This window comes from Grampus griseus, assembly GCF_964374135.1.
Source record: "Grampus griseus genome assembly, chromosome: X".
Lineage (NCBI taxonomy): Eukaryota > Metazoa > Chordata > Mammalia > Artiodactyla > Delphinidae > Grampus > Grampus griseus.
In genome coordinates this window covers 63,833,609-63,848,924 of record NC_138999.1, presented here as the reverse complement: position 1 = coordinate 63,848,924, position 15,316 = coordinate 63,833,609, and the positions used below count along the sequence as shown (strand labels likewise).

Below are 15,316 nucleotides of genomic sequence, written 5' to 3'. Positions count from 1 at the left end.
TTTTAGTATATTCACAAAGTTGTACAACGTACACCACAAATGATTTTGAAATATTTCCATGACCCTGAAAATAAACCCTTTATCTTTTAGCAGTCATTCCTCATTATTCCCCTGCCTCCAACCATCCAATCCTAGGTAAGCACTAATTGAATTTCTAGCTCTATAAATGTGTCTATTCTAGACAATTCATGTAAAATAATTATATGATATGTGTTATTATATTGATATGACAGGTTCTATTTGACATATTGTTTTCAATGTTCATACATATTTTAACATGTCTTATAACTTTATTTGTTTTTATTGCTGAATAATATTCCATTGTGTGGATATACCACAGATTATTTATTCATTCATCAACTGGGTTGTTTCCATTTTAGCTACATGAATGTTGCTACCATGAACATTCATGTACACATTTTTGTGTGAGCATAAGTTTTCATTTCTCTTAAGGATATAACTAAGAGTGGAAGCGCTACATCATATGGCAACTTTATGTTTAACTGTTTGAAGAACTGACAAACTGTTTCCAAAGTGAATACATTTCACATTCTCACCAGAAATGTTCAGTTGTTCCAATACCTGTACATCTTCATCAACAATTGTCATTGTCCAAGTTTCCTATTATAGTCAATGTGAAAGGCTGTAGTGTGTGTAAAGGGGTATCTCATTGTGGTGTTGATTTGGAATTTCCTAATGACTAATGGTTTTGAGAATCTATTCATATGCTTATTTTCAATTTGTATATTTTTTTTGAGAAATGTCTTTTTGGATTGGTATTTATATTTTTTTGGGTAATTTGTCTTTTTAGTATTGAGTTGTAAGACTTCCTTATATATTCTATATATAAGTTCCATATTAGAAATATGATTTAGAAAAATTTCTCCCATAAATTTCACTTTCTTTTTTTAAGTATACAGTAAGTCACCTACATACAAATGAGTTCTGTTCCAAGAGCGCATTCCTAAGTCCAATTTGTTTGTAAGTCCAACAAGGTTAGCCTAGGTACCCACCTAACACAATCAGCTATATAGTACTGTACTGTAATAGGTTTATAATACTTTTCACACAAATAATACATAAAAACAAACAAAAAATAAAGAAAACGTTTAATCTTACAGTACAGTACCTTGAAAAGTACAGTAGTACAGTACAACAGTTGGCATACAGGGGCTGGCATCAAGTGAACAGGCAAGAAGAGTTACTGACTGGAGGAGGGAGAGGAGGTGGGAGATGGTAGAGCTGAAGGATCATCAGCGATAGGAGACGGAGGGCAAGCTGCAATTTCGCTCATGCCTGACGTTGATAGCACAGGTTCTGGTTCCTTGCTGGATTCAATTCTATCTACCCTCTTGAAAAAACCGATCCAGTGATGTCTGGGTAGTAGCTCTTTTTTTTCCATCATAGATGACATGGTAGCACTGGATTGCATTCTGAACGGCTGCTGAAACTTTCGTGTATTGTTCTACATTCAGGTCCTGTGCCTCACAAACTAACAGTGCCTCCTCAAATAAAGAAAATCCCCTTGCCATGTCCTGCATCTTGAATCTCTTCAGTTCTTCAGTTACTTCCTCTTGTCTCTCTTCGTCCTTTCTCTGGGCCTCAAATTCCATCAGGTTTTCATTAGTAAGCTCCTCGTGTGGCACAGCAAGTTCCATCATTATCTCTTGGTGCTTCTTAGCAGTACCAGCTACATCACCACTGCTTTTATGCTTGCTTCCGGACGTCCTGGGCTTGAAATAAAGATACTGTACTCTATACAGTACTGTACAGTAAAGTACACAAAAGCACAACCACTTGTAGAGGATGCATGCATGTGACAATGTACACCAGATATGTGAGCTAACTTATGTGATTGGACATGTGAACACACGTTCGCATCTTTGAAAGTTTGCAACTTGAAGATTTGTATGTAGGGGACTTACTGTAGTTGATTTACAATATTATATTAGTTCCAGGTGTACAGCATAGTGTTTCAGCATTTTTGCAGATTATACTTGGATATAAATTATTATAAGATAATGACTATAATTCCCTATGCTATACAGTATATCTTTGTTGCTTATCTATTTTATACATAGTAGTTTGTATCTGTTAATCCCACACCCCTGATTTGTCCCTCCCCTCTTCTCTCTCCCCTTTGGTAACCACAAGTTTGTTTTATGTATCTGTGAGTCTTTTTCCGTTTTGCAAATACACTCATTTGTATTATATTTTAGATTCCAAATGTAAGTGATATCATACAGTATTTGCCTTTCTCTGTCTTACTTATTTCAATAAGCATAATATCCTCTAAGTCCATCCATGTTGCTGCAAATGGCAGAATTTCACTCTCTTTTATGGCTGAGTAATATTCATTGTGTGTGTGTGTGTGTGTGTGTGTGTGTGTGTGTGTGTGTGTGTATCACATCTTCTTAATCCAATCATGTGTTGCTGGGCACTTGGGTTGCTTCCATGTCTTGATTATTGTAAGTAGTGCTGCTATGAACATTGGGTTGCCGGTATCTTTTCAAATTAATGTCTTTTTTTCCCTGGATATATACCCAGGAGTCAAAAGCCTGAATGATATGGTAGTTCTATTTTCAGTTTTTTAGGAACTTCCATACTGTTTTTCATAGTAGCTGCATCAATTTTTTTCCCAGCCACAGAGTACAAGAGTTCCTTTCTCTCCATATCCTCAACAACATTCTTTATTTGTAGACTTTTCGATAATAGCCATTATGACACATGCGAGGTGATATTTTATCTTGGTTTTGATTTGCATTTCTGTAATAATTAGTGATGTTGAGAATCTTTTTATATGCCTCTTATTCATCTGTATGTCTTCTTTGGAAAAGTATCTATTTTGGTCTTCTACTCATTTTATAATTGGGTTGTTTGTATTTTTGATATTGAGTTCTATGAGTTGTTTATATATTTTAGATATTAACCCCCTACCAGTCATATCATTTGCACATATTTTCTCCCATTCAGTAGGATGTCTTGTTTTGTCAATGGTTTCATTTACTGTGCAAAAGACTTTAAGGTTCATTAAGTCCCATTTGTTTATTTTTTGATTTTATTTCTTTTGCCTTAGGAGACAGATACAAAAAATATTGCTACAATTTATGTAAAAGAGTGTTTTGCCTATGTTTCCTTGTAAGAATTTTATGGTTTCTGATCTTACATTGAGGACTTAATCCATTTTGAGTTTTTTTTTCTGTATGGTATTAGAGAATGTTCTAATTTCATCCTTTTACATGTAGCTGTCCAGTTCTCCCAGCACCACTTATTGAGGAGACTGCCTTTCATCCATTGTATATTCTTGCCTTCTTTGTCATAGATCAATTGCCCATAGGTGTGTGGGTTTATTCTGGGTTCTCTATTTTGTCCCATTGATCTATATGTCTGTGTTTGTGCCAATACCACACTATTTTGATTACTGTAGTTTTGTAGCATAGTCTGGTCTGAGAGGGTGATACCTCCAATTTTGTTCTTTTTTCTTGAAATTGCTTTGGCAATTTGGGGTCTTGTGGTTCCATATGAATTGCAGGATTATTTGTTCCAGTTCTGTGAAAAATGTTGTAGGTATTTTGATAGGGATTGCATTAAATCTGCAGATTGTTTTGGGCAGTATGGACATTTTAACAATATTAATTCTTCCAGTCCAAGATCACAGGATACCGTTCCATTTCTGTGTATCATTTTCAATTTCTTTCCTCAGTGTTTTATAGTTTTCTGAGTATAAGCCTTTCACCTTCTTGGTTAAGTTTATTCCTAACTATTTTATTCATTTGATGTGATTTTAAATGGGATTGTTTTGTTTACTTTCTCTTCCTGATATTTCATTTTTAGTGTATAAATATGCAACAGATTTCTGTATATTAATCTTGTATCCTGCAATCTTACTGAACTTATTTATTAGTTCTAATAGTTTTTGAGTGGAGACATTATGGTTCTATATATAAAGTATCATGTTATCTGCAAGTAGTGACAGTTACCTCTTCCCTTCTAATTTGGAAATATTTTATTTCTTTTTCTCCTCTGATTGCTGCAGATTGCATTTTCAATACTGTGTTTTAAATAGAAGTGGAGAGTGAGTATTCTTTTCTGTTCCTGAATTTAGTGGGAAGGCTTTCAGCTTTTCACCATTGAGTATGATGTTGGCTATAGGTTTGTCATAAATTGTCTTTATTACATTGAAATATGTTTCCTCTACACCCACTTTGATGAGAGTTTTTGTCATGAAATATTGAACTTTGTCAAAAGCTGTTTCTGCATCTATTGAGATGATCATGTGACCTTTATCTTTCCTTTTGTTAATGTGTATCACATTGGTTGATTTGCGATTGTTGGACCAGCTTTGTGACACTGGAATTAATCCAATTTGAATGTTATATGGTCCTTTATATATATTGTTGGATTCAATTTGCTAATATTTTCTTGAGGATTTCTACATCCATATTCATCAAAGATATTGGCCTATGATTTTGTTTTGTGTCTTTGTTTGGTTTTGGCATCAGGGTAATTGTGGTCTCATAGAATGAGTTTGGAAGTGTTCCATCCTATTCAATTTTTTGGAATAGCTTGTGAAGGATAGGTATTCTTCTGTATATATTTCGTATAATTCCCCTGTGAAGCCATCTGGTTTTGGACTTTTCTTGCTGGGAGCTTTTTGAATTACAAATTCAATTTCATTTCTATTGATCTGTCTGATCAAATTGTCTGTTTCTTCTTAACTCAGTCTTGGCAGGATGTATGTTTCTAGAAATGTGTCCATTTTTTCTAGGTTGTCCAATTGGTTTGCATATGTGTTTGTAATATTCAATTATGATTTTTTGTATCATTGTGGTATCAGTTATTTCTCTTCTTTTATTTCTTATTTTGCTTATTTAGATCCTCCCTCTTGTCTTCTTGATTAATCTGGCTAAAGGTTTATCAATTTTGTTTATCTTTTCCAAAAAACAGTTTTAGGTTTCATTGATCTTGCTATTTTTAAAATCTCTTTTATTTATTTCCTCTCTGATCTTTATTATTTCCTTCCTTCTGCTGACATTGAGATTCCTTGACATTGGGCTTCTTTTCCTAATTTTTAGGTGGGAGGTTAGGATGTTTATTTGAGATTTTTTTGTTTCTTGGGGAAGGCCTGTATTGCTATGAACTTCCCTTAAGAGGGAACGGCTTTTGCTGCATCCCATAGATTGTGGATTGTTGTGTTTCCATTTTCATTTATCTTGAGGTATTTTCTGAATTCCTCTTTGATTTCATCATTGACTCATTGGTTTTAGTAGCATGTTGTTTTTTGTTTTTACATCTTTATTGGAGTATAATTGCTTTACAATGTTGTGTTAGTTTCTGTTGTACAACGAAGTGAATCAGCTATTTGTATACACATATCCCCTCCCTCTTGGACGTCCCTCTCCCCCGACATCCCATCCATCTAGGTCACCACAGAGCACTGAGCTGAGCTCCTTGCACTATACAGCAGGTTCCCACTAGCTATCTTTTTTACACATGGCAGTGCACATATGTCAATCCCAATCTCCCAATTCATCCCACCCCCCTACCAGGTCCACACATCTGTTCCCTACATCTGTGTCTCTATTCCTGCCCAGCAAATAGGCTCATCTGTACCATTTTTCTAGATTCCACATACATGCATTAATATACGATATTTGTTTTTCTCTTTCTGACTTACTTCACTCTGTATGACAGACAAATGGATAAAAAAGATATGGTACATATATACAATGGAATATTACTCAGCTATAAAAAGGAATGAAATTGGGTCATTTGTAGAGACATGGATGGACCTAGAATCTATCATACAGAGTGAAGAATGTTGCATTTTTTTAAATTTGTCTTTCTATATGCTGTGATTGTGTGATTTCCATTAGCCTATCTTCCAGATCACTTATGCATTCTTCTTTGTCATTTAGTCTGCTATTCATTGCTTCTAGAGTGCTTTTTATCTCAGATATTGCATTATTTATTTTTGGTTGGGTCTTTTTTATATTTTCTAGTTCTTTGTTAAATGATCTGCGTTTAGATCAATTATCTTCCTTAATTCAGTTAGCATTTTTATTACCAATGTTTTGAATTCTTATCTGGTAAATTTTTAATTTCTCTTTTATTACTTATTTCTTCAGGGGTTTTCTTTTGCTCTTTCAATTAAGAGTATTTCCTCTGCCTTTTCATTTCCCTTAACTTTCTCTCTCTCTATGAATTTAGTTACCTCTTGTGATCTTGAAGTGTTTCTTTCTATGTCAGAGCATCTCTATGCAGACTGCATGTGCCTAATTTCTTTGGTGGGAAAGCTGAATTTGATGTGGATGCCAGTCACATCTTTCCTCAGGGTGTGCTGGCAGCTATCACCTTGGTATGGGGTGTAGCTGGTGATGGAAGAGCTAGAGCCTATGTGTGAGGTGTGACTTCCTCTCTGCTTAGTGACCATCACCACCCTGTTAGTGGTGGGGTCTGCTCCTAAGTTGCTGAAGCAGAATCTCCGAGGGTCAGTCTTGAGTTGGCTCTGTTCCCTTTAAGTGTGCATTTTCCTTTTCCCTGTGCTTGGACATTTGCCCCCAGAAAGATGAGTGCTGAACCAAGTGGGGCTTATGTGCTTACAGAGGTCCAATGCTCTGCCTGTGTGGGCAGCAGCAGCTCCACTCAGATACAGTCCACAGTCATATCTTTTCCCCTGTCATGGTCACCCCAGATCTAGTGTTAGACTGTGGCATGGAGTGAGTGGGGCCCAAACGTTTACCTCACTCAGGATGGAGCGCACAGTAAGGTGGCTGTGGGAATTTTAGGGGCCACTCTTGTCAGAAGTCTGGGATGCTTCTGGAGTTGCTGCTTGAGTAAACACCAACAATGGCCACCACTGTCCCACCTGGCCTATGCCCTTGACCCCCAGGTCAGCTCTGCTTTCCTTCAACAAGTTTTTTCCTTGGTTCTGGCTGCCCTCAATCCAGTGCCAAGCTGTGGTATGGATTGTGCAGGGCTGGGGCATTCTCTTAGCTCAACTGGGGAGCATGTCAAGGCAGTAGCCACAGGGGCAGACCTCTCTCCACCCTGCCTGAGCACATGCCAGCATATGCACACTCCTCATGAGTGGATCTAGGCTTCTCCAGACTTTTTATCTGTCTCTGAAATTCTGTAAGCAGCCAAGGGGGCTTTTCTCCTACATGTAGGTCCCCAGAAATGGGATGCCCAGTCTGTGGCTTGACCAATCCCTCCCCAGGGTGAGTGTCCAGCCACGTGATCTCCCTTTTCCTCTGAGTCACCTCACAGGGGCATAGGTCTTGACCTGATGCTTTTCTTCGCATCCTACCTGATTATGTGTGTATTTTTTTTATTACAATCTTGGTTGCATACGTGTGCTTCTGCCAATTTCCAGTTTGTTTTCCATGAGATTCGTTCCACATATAAATGTATTTTTGATGTGTTTGTAGGGACAGGAGAGCTCCACGTCCTCTTACTCTGTCATCTTGACCTCCTCAGTCTCTAATCTTTATTATTTCTTTCCTTTGTTTGCTTTAAATTTAGTTAGCTCTTCTTTTTCCAGTGTCCTAAGGTGGAAAATTAGCTTATTGATTTGTGATCTTTCTTCTTTCTTAATACAGATATTTACAGCTATAAATTTCCCTGTAAGCACTGCTTTACCTCCATCCCATAAGTATTATGTTGTGTCTTCATTTTCATTCATCTAAAATAATTTTATAATTACTCTTTTGATTTATTCTTTGACTCATTGATTATTTAAGATTGCATCTTTTTTCAAGTTTCCACATATTTGTGAGTTTTTCTGCTTTTTATTTTGAATTTCATTCCATTTTGGTCAGGGCATCACTCTGTATTTTTTCTATCTCTTTAAATTTGCTGAGATTTGTTTTACAATTTAGTGTATGGTTGATGCTGGAGAGTTTCTTTCTAGTGCACTTAAGAATATATATTTTGCTGTTGTGTAAAGTATACTATAGATGTCTGTTAGGTCAAGGTGGTTTATAGTACTGTTCATATCTTCTATTTTCTTGTTGATCTTCAGTCTAGCTGTTCTACTGATTCTTGAAATATTGGTATTTAAGTCTCCAAATATTATTGTTGAATTTTTCTTTTTCCCTTCTCCATTTATTTCTGTTAGTTTTTGCTTCATGTATTTTGGTGCTCTGTTATTAGACACATACATGTTTATAATTGTTATATCTTTTTGATAAGTTGATAATTTATATTTATAAATTTATAAAAATAAAAATTTGTATTTATCGCCAATATATTTTTTAAAATTTTATTTATTTATGGCTGTGTTGGGTCTTCATTTCTGTGTGTGGGCTTTCTCTAGTTGTGGCAAGCGGGGGCCACTCTTCATCACGGTGCATGGGCCTCTCACTATCGCGGCCTCTGTTGTTGCGGAGTACAGGTTCCAGACGCGCAGGCTCAGTAATTGTGGCTCACAGGCCCAGTTGCTCCGCGGCATGTGGGATCTTCCCAGACCAGGGCTCGAACCCGTGTCCCCTGCATTGGCACGCAGATTCTCAACCACTGTGCCACCAGGGAAGCCCTATCACCAATATTTTAAAAAATCTATTTTGCCTGATATCAGTAATTTTGTGGGAAACTAAACATTTTAGTTAATATATTGTAGAAACTCTAGGTACAGGTCCACTCTTCCTCCCCTCCACTGTTTTTAAAAATTATTGTTTGATTATTTATTTGTTTACTGACTGGCTGCATTATTTTAGGGAAATCTATTCAATCCCCTCCCAAATGGTTTTAAGCCTCTGATATTGCACCTCTGGAAGGCACAACTTTTGATATGCTCACAGTCATCCTGGGATGCCAGTGATTTTGGTGGGGCTTTATGTTTCTCTTTACCTGACCATATAAGTTGTTAAACTCCACCAATTGACTAGTGATTGCTCTATTGCTTTCCACAATGCCCTGGAAGCATAAATTGCTCTACGAATTATTACAACCAGAATCTGGATCCCTAGAAGAAATAGTTTCTGAGGACAGTGTTTGATATTTGTTTTGTCTCCATGAGCGACAGCTAAGCAGAAGAAGAGAACTCCTACCTCTCAACTGCAATTGCCTTGATTTAGCCTCAGAAACAGGTAGCAGGAGGAAGAAGTAGAAGCACTGTGGTTCTGCTTCTTCCAGGTAGAAAACCCTCTGATTGGGAGCAGGGGGGATAAGAGCCCTGTGTTCTTGGCTGCAGCAATATGGATTGAAGTCTCCACATCACTGAGTTTGGAGAGGTAACGGAGGGATAAGTCTTGGTTCAAATACCACAAACTTATCTTTCTTGCTGAATTTTCATGTGCTCTCTTGAATAGATATTGCTTCATTTGCTCTTTGTCCTTCAAATCATTCCAAGGGCTTTAGATAGTTATTGGGATTTTAAAAATAAGTTTCACCTTTTTTTACTGGGGTGCAGATCAGCAAAGCTCCTCACAATGTCATGCTAGATGTCAACTTTCTGGGTCACATTTTAAGATATTTTTCTTCAGTTTCTTGTATATCATTGTTGATTTCCTGACTACTGCTTCTATTGATTACTGAGAGAGGAATGTTGAAGTTTCCAAGTATATTTGTGGATTTTTCCACTCTCCTTTCAGAGCTACAAGTTTTTGCCTCATATGTTTTGAAGCACTCTTTTACTTGCTTAAATATTTTTGTTATATTTCTTGGTGAATTGATCAATTTATTTTTATGTAATAACTTTCTATATTCCTGCTAACATTGCTTCTAGTGAAGTTTGCATTGGTATTAAGAAGCAACTCCATTCTCAACCCTGATATTGTTAACATATCTATATATTTTTAATTAAAGTGGGTTCCTTGAAGGCAGTGTATAATTGGATCCTGCTCTTCTATCTAATCTGAAAATATCAGTCTTCTTAAAAAATTTTATTGGAGTATAGTTGATTTACAATGTTGTTACTTTCTGCTGTATAGCACAGTTAATCAGTTATTCATATACATGTATCCACTCTTTTTTAGACTCTTTTCCCGTATAACTCATTACAGAGTTGAAAAATCAGTCTTTTAATTGGTATGTATTCATTTTCTATCCTTGCCATAACAAGCTACCACAAATATAGCTACTTAAGACAAAACCACCTTTTATTTTATTTTTTTTGAACTTTAAAGATAAGATTTATTTGGAGAAAACAAAAAACCCCACAACCTAAAGGATGGGATTTTACATCTCAAGACATCTCCCAGGTAATAAGTCTACAGATTACAAATCATTTTCATAGAAGATATTTTTGTACAAATTTTACATGTAGTGAGGAGCGGGTCATAAATTCCTGTTTGTTTTAACAGGGTGGCACGGTAGAGGAATGGGGGAAAAAACAGCTTTTTTGGACACATCTATTTGGAAGCAGACATGAAGAGGGCAAACCCTACTTTTTCATCATCTATAGCAAATGGTTAAAAAAAAACACCCTCTCAACCTTGGGTATCTCTAAAAGCCACTTCCTAGCTACTACCCACTCCAAACCAATTATTTAAAGTTACTTCACTTGGTATGTTTTCTATGTCCACTGGGTAAATGATTCATTATGCTCACTGCTGCAGCACTCATAAACCAACACCCCTGCATGGCTGTAAAGGGTCTAACTTAGGACTGATGCGAGAAGAGACCAAGATGTCTTTTCTCTGCAGGTACCAATATTGCCTGTAAGGACACCATCTGTTGAGCTGACAGTACCAAGGTGCACATAAAAGCAGGCAAGTAAAGCTACTGTGTTGCAAGAGAAGCCAGGACCTTGTGAAATTGTTCTCCTCCATTATCATTTATTCTCTCAAGGGGATGCTAAAAAAACAGAACCAAAAAAACCACACATTGGTCTAAGCCACATTATAAATCCAAACATTGGTGTGAGATTTCACTTGGAGAGAAGGAAACTTTTGTTTTTTAAAAAGCCCCTCAAACCCCAATCAAGGTTGTAAGAAAGGCTCCCAATTTAACCACCCTCGCTCACCACCTACGACTAGTAATTCTAAAGTTTTCTGAGGTGTAAAAGGGGTCAAAGCAGCAGGAGCACGAATGGCTAGAGGGAAGGAGTGTCAAAGCATGAAGGAGGCAAGATTTGCTTGAGAAAAAGCAGTGATGACTCCTCATTGGACAGCTCCCAGGGGCTCTAGAGAATGCTTAGGAGGTCAAGTATGTGACTTAAGTAGAAGCTGCCTGTAGGAAGGTTAACAGGAAAGAGTAGCATGATGAACATAAGATGATGACAAGAGTCTAAATTTTTAAAGCTTCAAGATTTCAACAGAATGTGGATATATTTGAACTTTCAGAAGGGATAGTGTTTAAGAAAGGGTGAAACCAGGACACATAAAAGACCTGGGAATTCCCACAACCCTTAAGTGCTTCCTGCTCCAGGAGGTAAACGACTATGTGTTTACTGGAGATGATACCATTTTCCCTGTTACTGGTGCAAAATAATTTATCAAATCCCCAAGCTTCTTTTCAAACCACGATTTCCCCATTTACTTTGGTCACCAAACAGTCCTATTCTTCAGTGGCCTGTAGACTCACTCCCACCTACCCCCATGGGGGGCACAAATGAAGGAACTCCCCCTTAGGCTGGCCCCAGTAACTCAGAATTAAATAAGAGGTGGGGCTGGCAGCCTCCTGGAGACTAAAACAACATCAGAGACTAAACCTACCTTGCTAAGAATGGAGAATTTATTCAGATACTGTTTGCTAATTCATGTATGCCACAACAGGATAAGAATTAAAGGTAGAAACCTCACACTCTTCCTTATACCTGCCTACTGCCCAACTAGATTCCAGACACTGCATCACTATCACTGCCATCTTGCTAAACGGAGGCCCCTAGGCACTAATCACACAGGCAACTGCACATGTCATAAAAATGCACCACAACTTTAAACTTACAGCATTAAAAGCTGTACGTCTCTCTCTGGTTACATTGGTGATTCTCCAGTTAGTTCAATATTTTAAAGGCTGAAGAAGCATGCAAAAGAATTTCATTTTGTTTCTTTTTCAAAAAAAAAAGTTAAGAAAGGTATCCAGGAGATGGTGAGTGTTATTTTGTCTTGTCTGGATAGAGGTTTGACTTGCTCTCGAATGTTCCAGGGTGGTGAGAGACTAGGAGAAAGCACAGAATTCAGAGGTCTATTTGGTGTAATCTTCTCCCTCATTTTCATCTTCACCATCAACGGCAAGAGCAGCATACTTGCTTGCAGAACTGAACTTAGAGGCTGGATTTTCTTCCGCTTTCTTTGTCTCAGGTGCAGATCTGGAGTCTTGATCCTTTTTGCCATCTTTCCTATCTGACTCCTTCCAGTGGTCTTTGTTCCCTCCATCTCCTGGACCACAGCTGGAATTTCCACTTTGGCCTTTTGGGGCACTCAGCCCATCTACTTTATTTTCATCTTTCCTTACTGGTCCTTCCTCAGATGGTTGAGCTGGAATTACTTTCCCTCCACCACTTGTAGGGAACTGCTGCTCTGTGTCTGAGTTCTGGGATTGAGCAGGAGGGTTAGAACTTCGCTTCACCCAAGCATTCTCCTTTGGTGGAGGGTCTGGCATTACCTTTAGAGGCTGTTCAGGTTTGGGAGGCTTAGAAGTTGGAGACTGACAGTCTTCCTCTTTATTGGGTGTTTCATTTTCTAGAGACTTCTCACTCTCCTTCGTGCATTTCTGCTAGATGTGGCTGAGGTCCCCATTTGTGATGACTCACTTCCTGTCCTCGATCGTTCCCGTTCCTGAGTTTCTTCACTTCACCAGCTTGGGTGTTTCTCCCGAGGCCATCGTTCTAGTTTTGGCTCATCCAGCTGACTCTGCAGTTTCTCCGGTTCCTTCTGTAGCCACTCTTATACTTCTCGTTCTCTAGCAGCTGTGTCAACAGGCTTTGCCCCTCCAAAGATAGAGGCTGCTCGACTGGACTGGGACGTGCTAGCAGCAGAATCATTTTCCTCAGGAGTACTCCGAGGCTTTAGGTTCAGTTTGGGTCTTTGGCGGGGACTTCTATCATCAGGCCTATAATCATCCCGAGAGTAATCGTCTCTGGAGCTCCATGACCGGTCATCTCGTCTGTCATATCTGTCTTCATAGTGGTCCCCGCCTCCTCTGTAGTCGTCCTCCCTATGGTACCCACTACCAAATGCTCTTCTGCCACTGCCTATCCTGGAATCGTAGCCTCTATCATAGTCTCTGCTGCCTCGGTCATCATAGCGATCTCGGCCCCCGTAGAGATCCATGTCCCGGCATGGGCCATCACGGTAACTGTCCTGATACCCATCACGATATCGGTCTGAATCATAATGATCTGGATACTTGTCTCCAAAGCTATCATCACCTCTTCTAGGTGGGTAGTCATCAAAGCTGTCTGTAACAGGATGGGCCCTCCAGTCTGTATCTGTTTTGTCAGAATCCCGATTTCTATCTCGGCCAAAAGAACGATCATCCCTGTCTTTATCCTGTGCTTGATCAGCAACGTCCACTCTAATTCTCCTGTTACCTAGAGACTCTTCATTGAGGCTCAGGGCACTGAACAAGGAATCCAGGTCCTCAAACTCAGCATAACCAAAACCTTTCAACCTCTCAAGATTGCTGGGTTCACGTGGTAAACGCACTGCACTGATATTTAATCCTTTAAAGAATTCCTTAATGGAGTCTTCTGTCACATCATAGGGCAGGTTCCCTAGAAAAGCAGTGTAGGGTGGTGATTTGGGAAGACGGCTCTGGTCGATATTGGGTTCCTGAGCAGCCTGTGGAGCAGTGGGCAGGATGGAACGGTCAATTGGAGGTGCCCTATACACGTCATCATCATTACTATGCCAAGTGGTTGAAACATCTCCTTCTAGGTCATCTGTTTCATCAGCCCAGCTGACTGGTTTGGGGACATAGGTGCTTCCTCCACCAGTCTCTCCATCCTCAGCCAGGAAGTCTGTTAGGGAGATAGTCTTCCCCTTCTTATTCTTCTTTTTTGCTGAGGCCGCCATGTTGGGAGAGGGAGAGAGAACACAAAAGAAAACCACCTTTTATGACATTCCTGGAAGTGAAACAGCCAGGTGGTCTCAAGTAGGTTCTCTGCTTAGGATCTCACAAGTATGAAATAAATATGTTTGACAGTCTGAGCTCTTATTTGGGGGCTATAGGATGAATTCAATTCCAGGCTCATTTCGGTTGTTGGCAAAATTCATTTTATTCAGCAAGTTGACTGCAAGATGACTGAAGTTCCCATTTAACTACTGACTGTTGGCCTGGGATCACTCTTAGCTTCTAGAGACTAGGCACTTTCCTTGGCTCATGACCCTCTAAATCTTCAAAGCCAAAAATTGGGTGATGAATCCTTCTTATGCTTTGAATCTCTCTGACTACTTCTTCTACTGCATCTCTCTACTTTTAAGGGCTTGTGAGATTACTAAATGAAAGAGGTCATACACCAAAACTTACATATTGCATAATTTTATTTCTATGACATTATGTGTAAGGTGAAAGTATAGGGAGAGAAAACATATGAGTGGTTGCCATAAATTTTGGATGAAGATAAGGGCTGATTACAAAGGGATACACAAGATAATATTTTAGATGGTATAACTGTTCTATATGGTATTGTGCTTGTGGTTATATGATTATTCATGAAAATTAAAAATCTTTCATCTAGATGAAGGAGGAATCCAGAATGGAATACCAGCTATGAAATGAATCTAACTGTATTACAAATATATTACATGGCCTCATTGAAGGGTATGAAAAAGAAAAGAGATGACCTAAGTAATGTTCAAAAACAGCGTTTTTGCTACATACATTACTATATGAGTTTAAGGCATGCAGCATAATGATGTGACATATATATTGTGAAATGATAAACACAATAAATTAAGTTTGTTCCATGATCTATAGCTACAAAAAATAAAAATTTTTTCCCTTGTGATGAGAACACTTAGGATTTACTCTATTAACAACTTTCATATATATTATAAAACAGTGTTAACTAGTCATCATGTTGTATGTTATATTCCTGGTACTGCTTTACCTTATAATTGGAAGTTTGTACCTTTTGACAACTTGACAACACAATTCCTTCTCCCCCTAAACCCTGCATTTGGTAAACACACATTTGAACTCTTTTTATTAGTTTCTTTTTTTGTTTTTGTTTTCTTTCCACATATAAGTGAGGTCATAGAGTGTTTGTCTTTTTCTGTCTGACTTATTTCACTTAGCATCCATCCACATTGTCACAAATGGCAAGATTTCCTTCTTCTTGTGGCTAAATAATAGTCCACCACACACACATGCACACACACATGTCACTAATTTTTTCTTATTGAGATATAATTAACATACAATATTA

The 15,316-nt window shown here is 38.3% G+C and overlaps 1 pseudogene across 1 annotated transcript; it reads right to left on the bottom strand.

Annotated features, from left to right (window-relative positions):
* Positions 1-12,129: 12,129 nt before the first annotated feature.
* Positions 12,130-13,970, bottom strand: LOC309817543 (eukaryotic translation initiation factor 4B-like; annotated as a pseudogene). The gene has a single exon. The product of its transcript is annotated as a eukaryotic translation initiation factor 4B-like (transcript).
* Between the last annotated feature and the right edge of the window lie 1,346 nt (positions 13,971-15,316).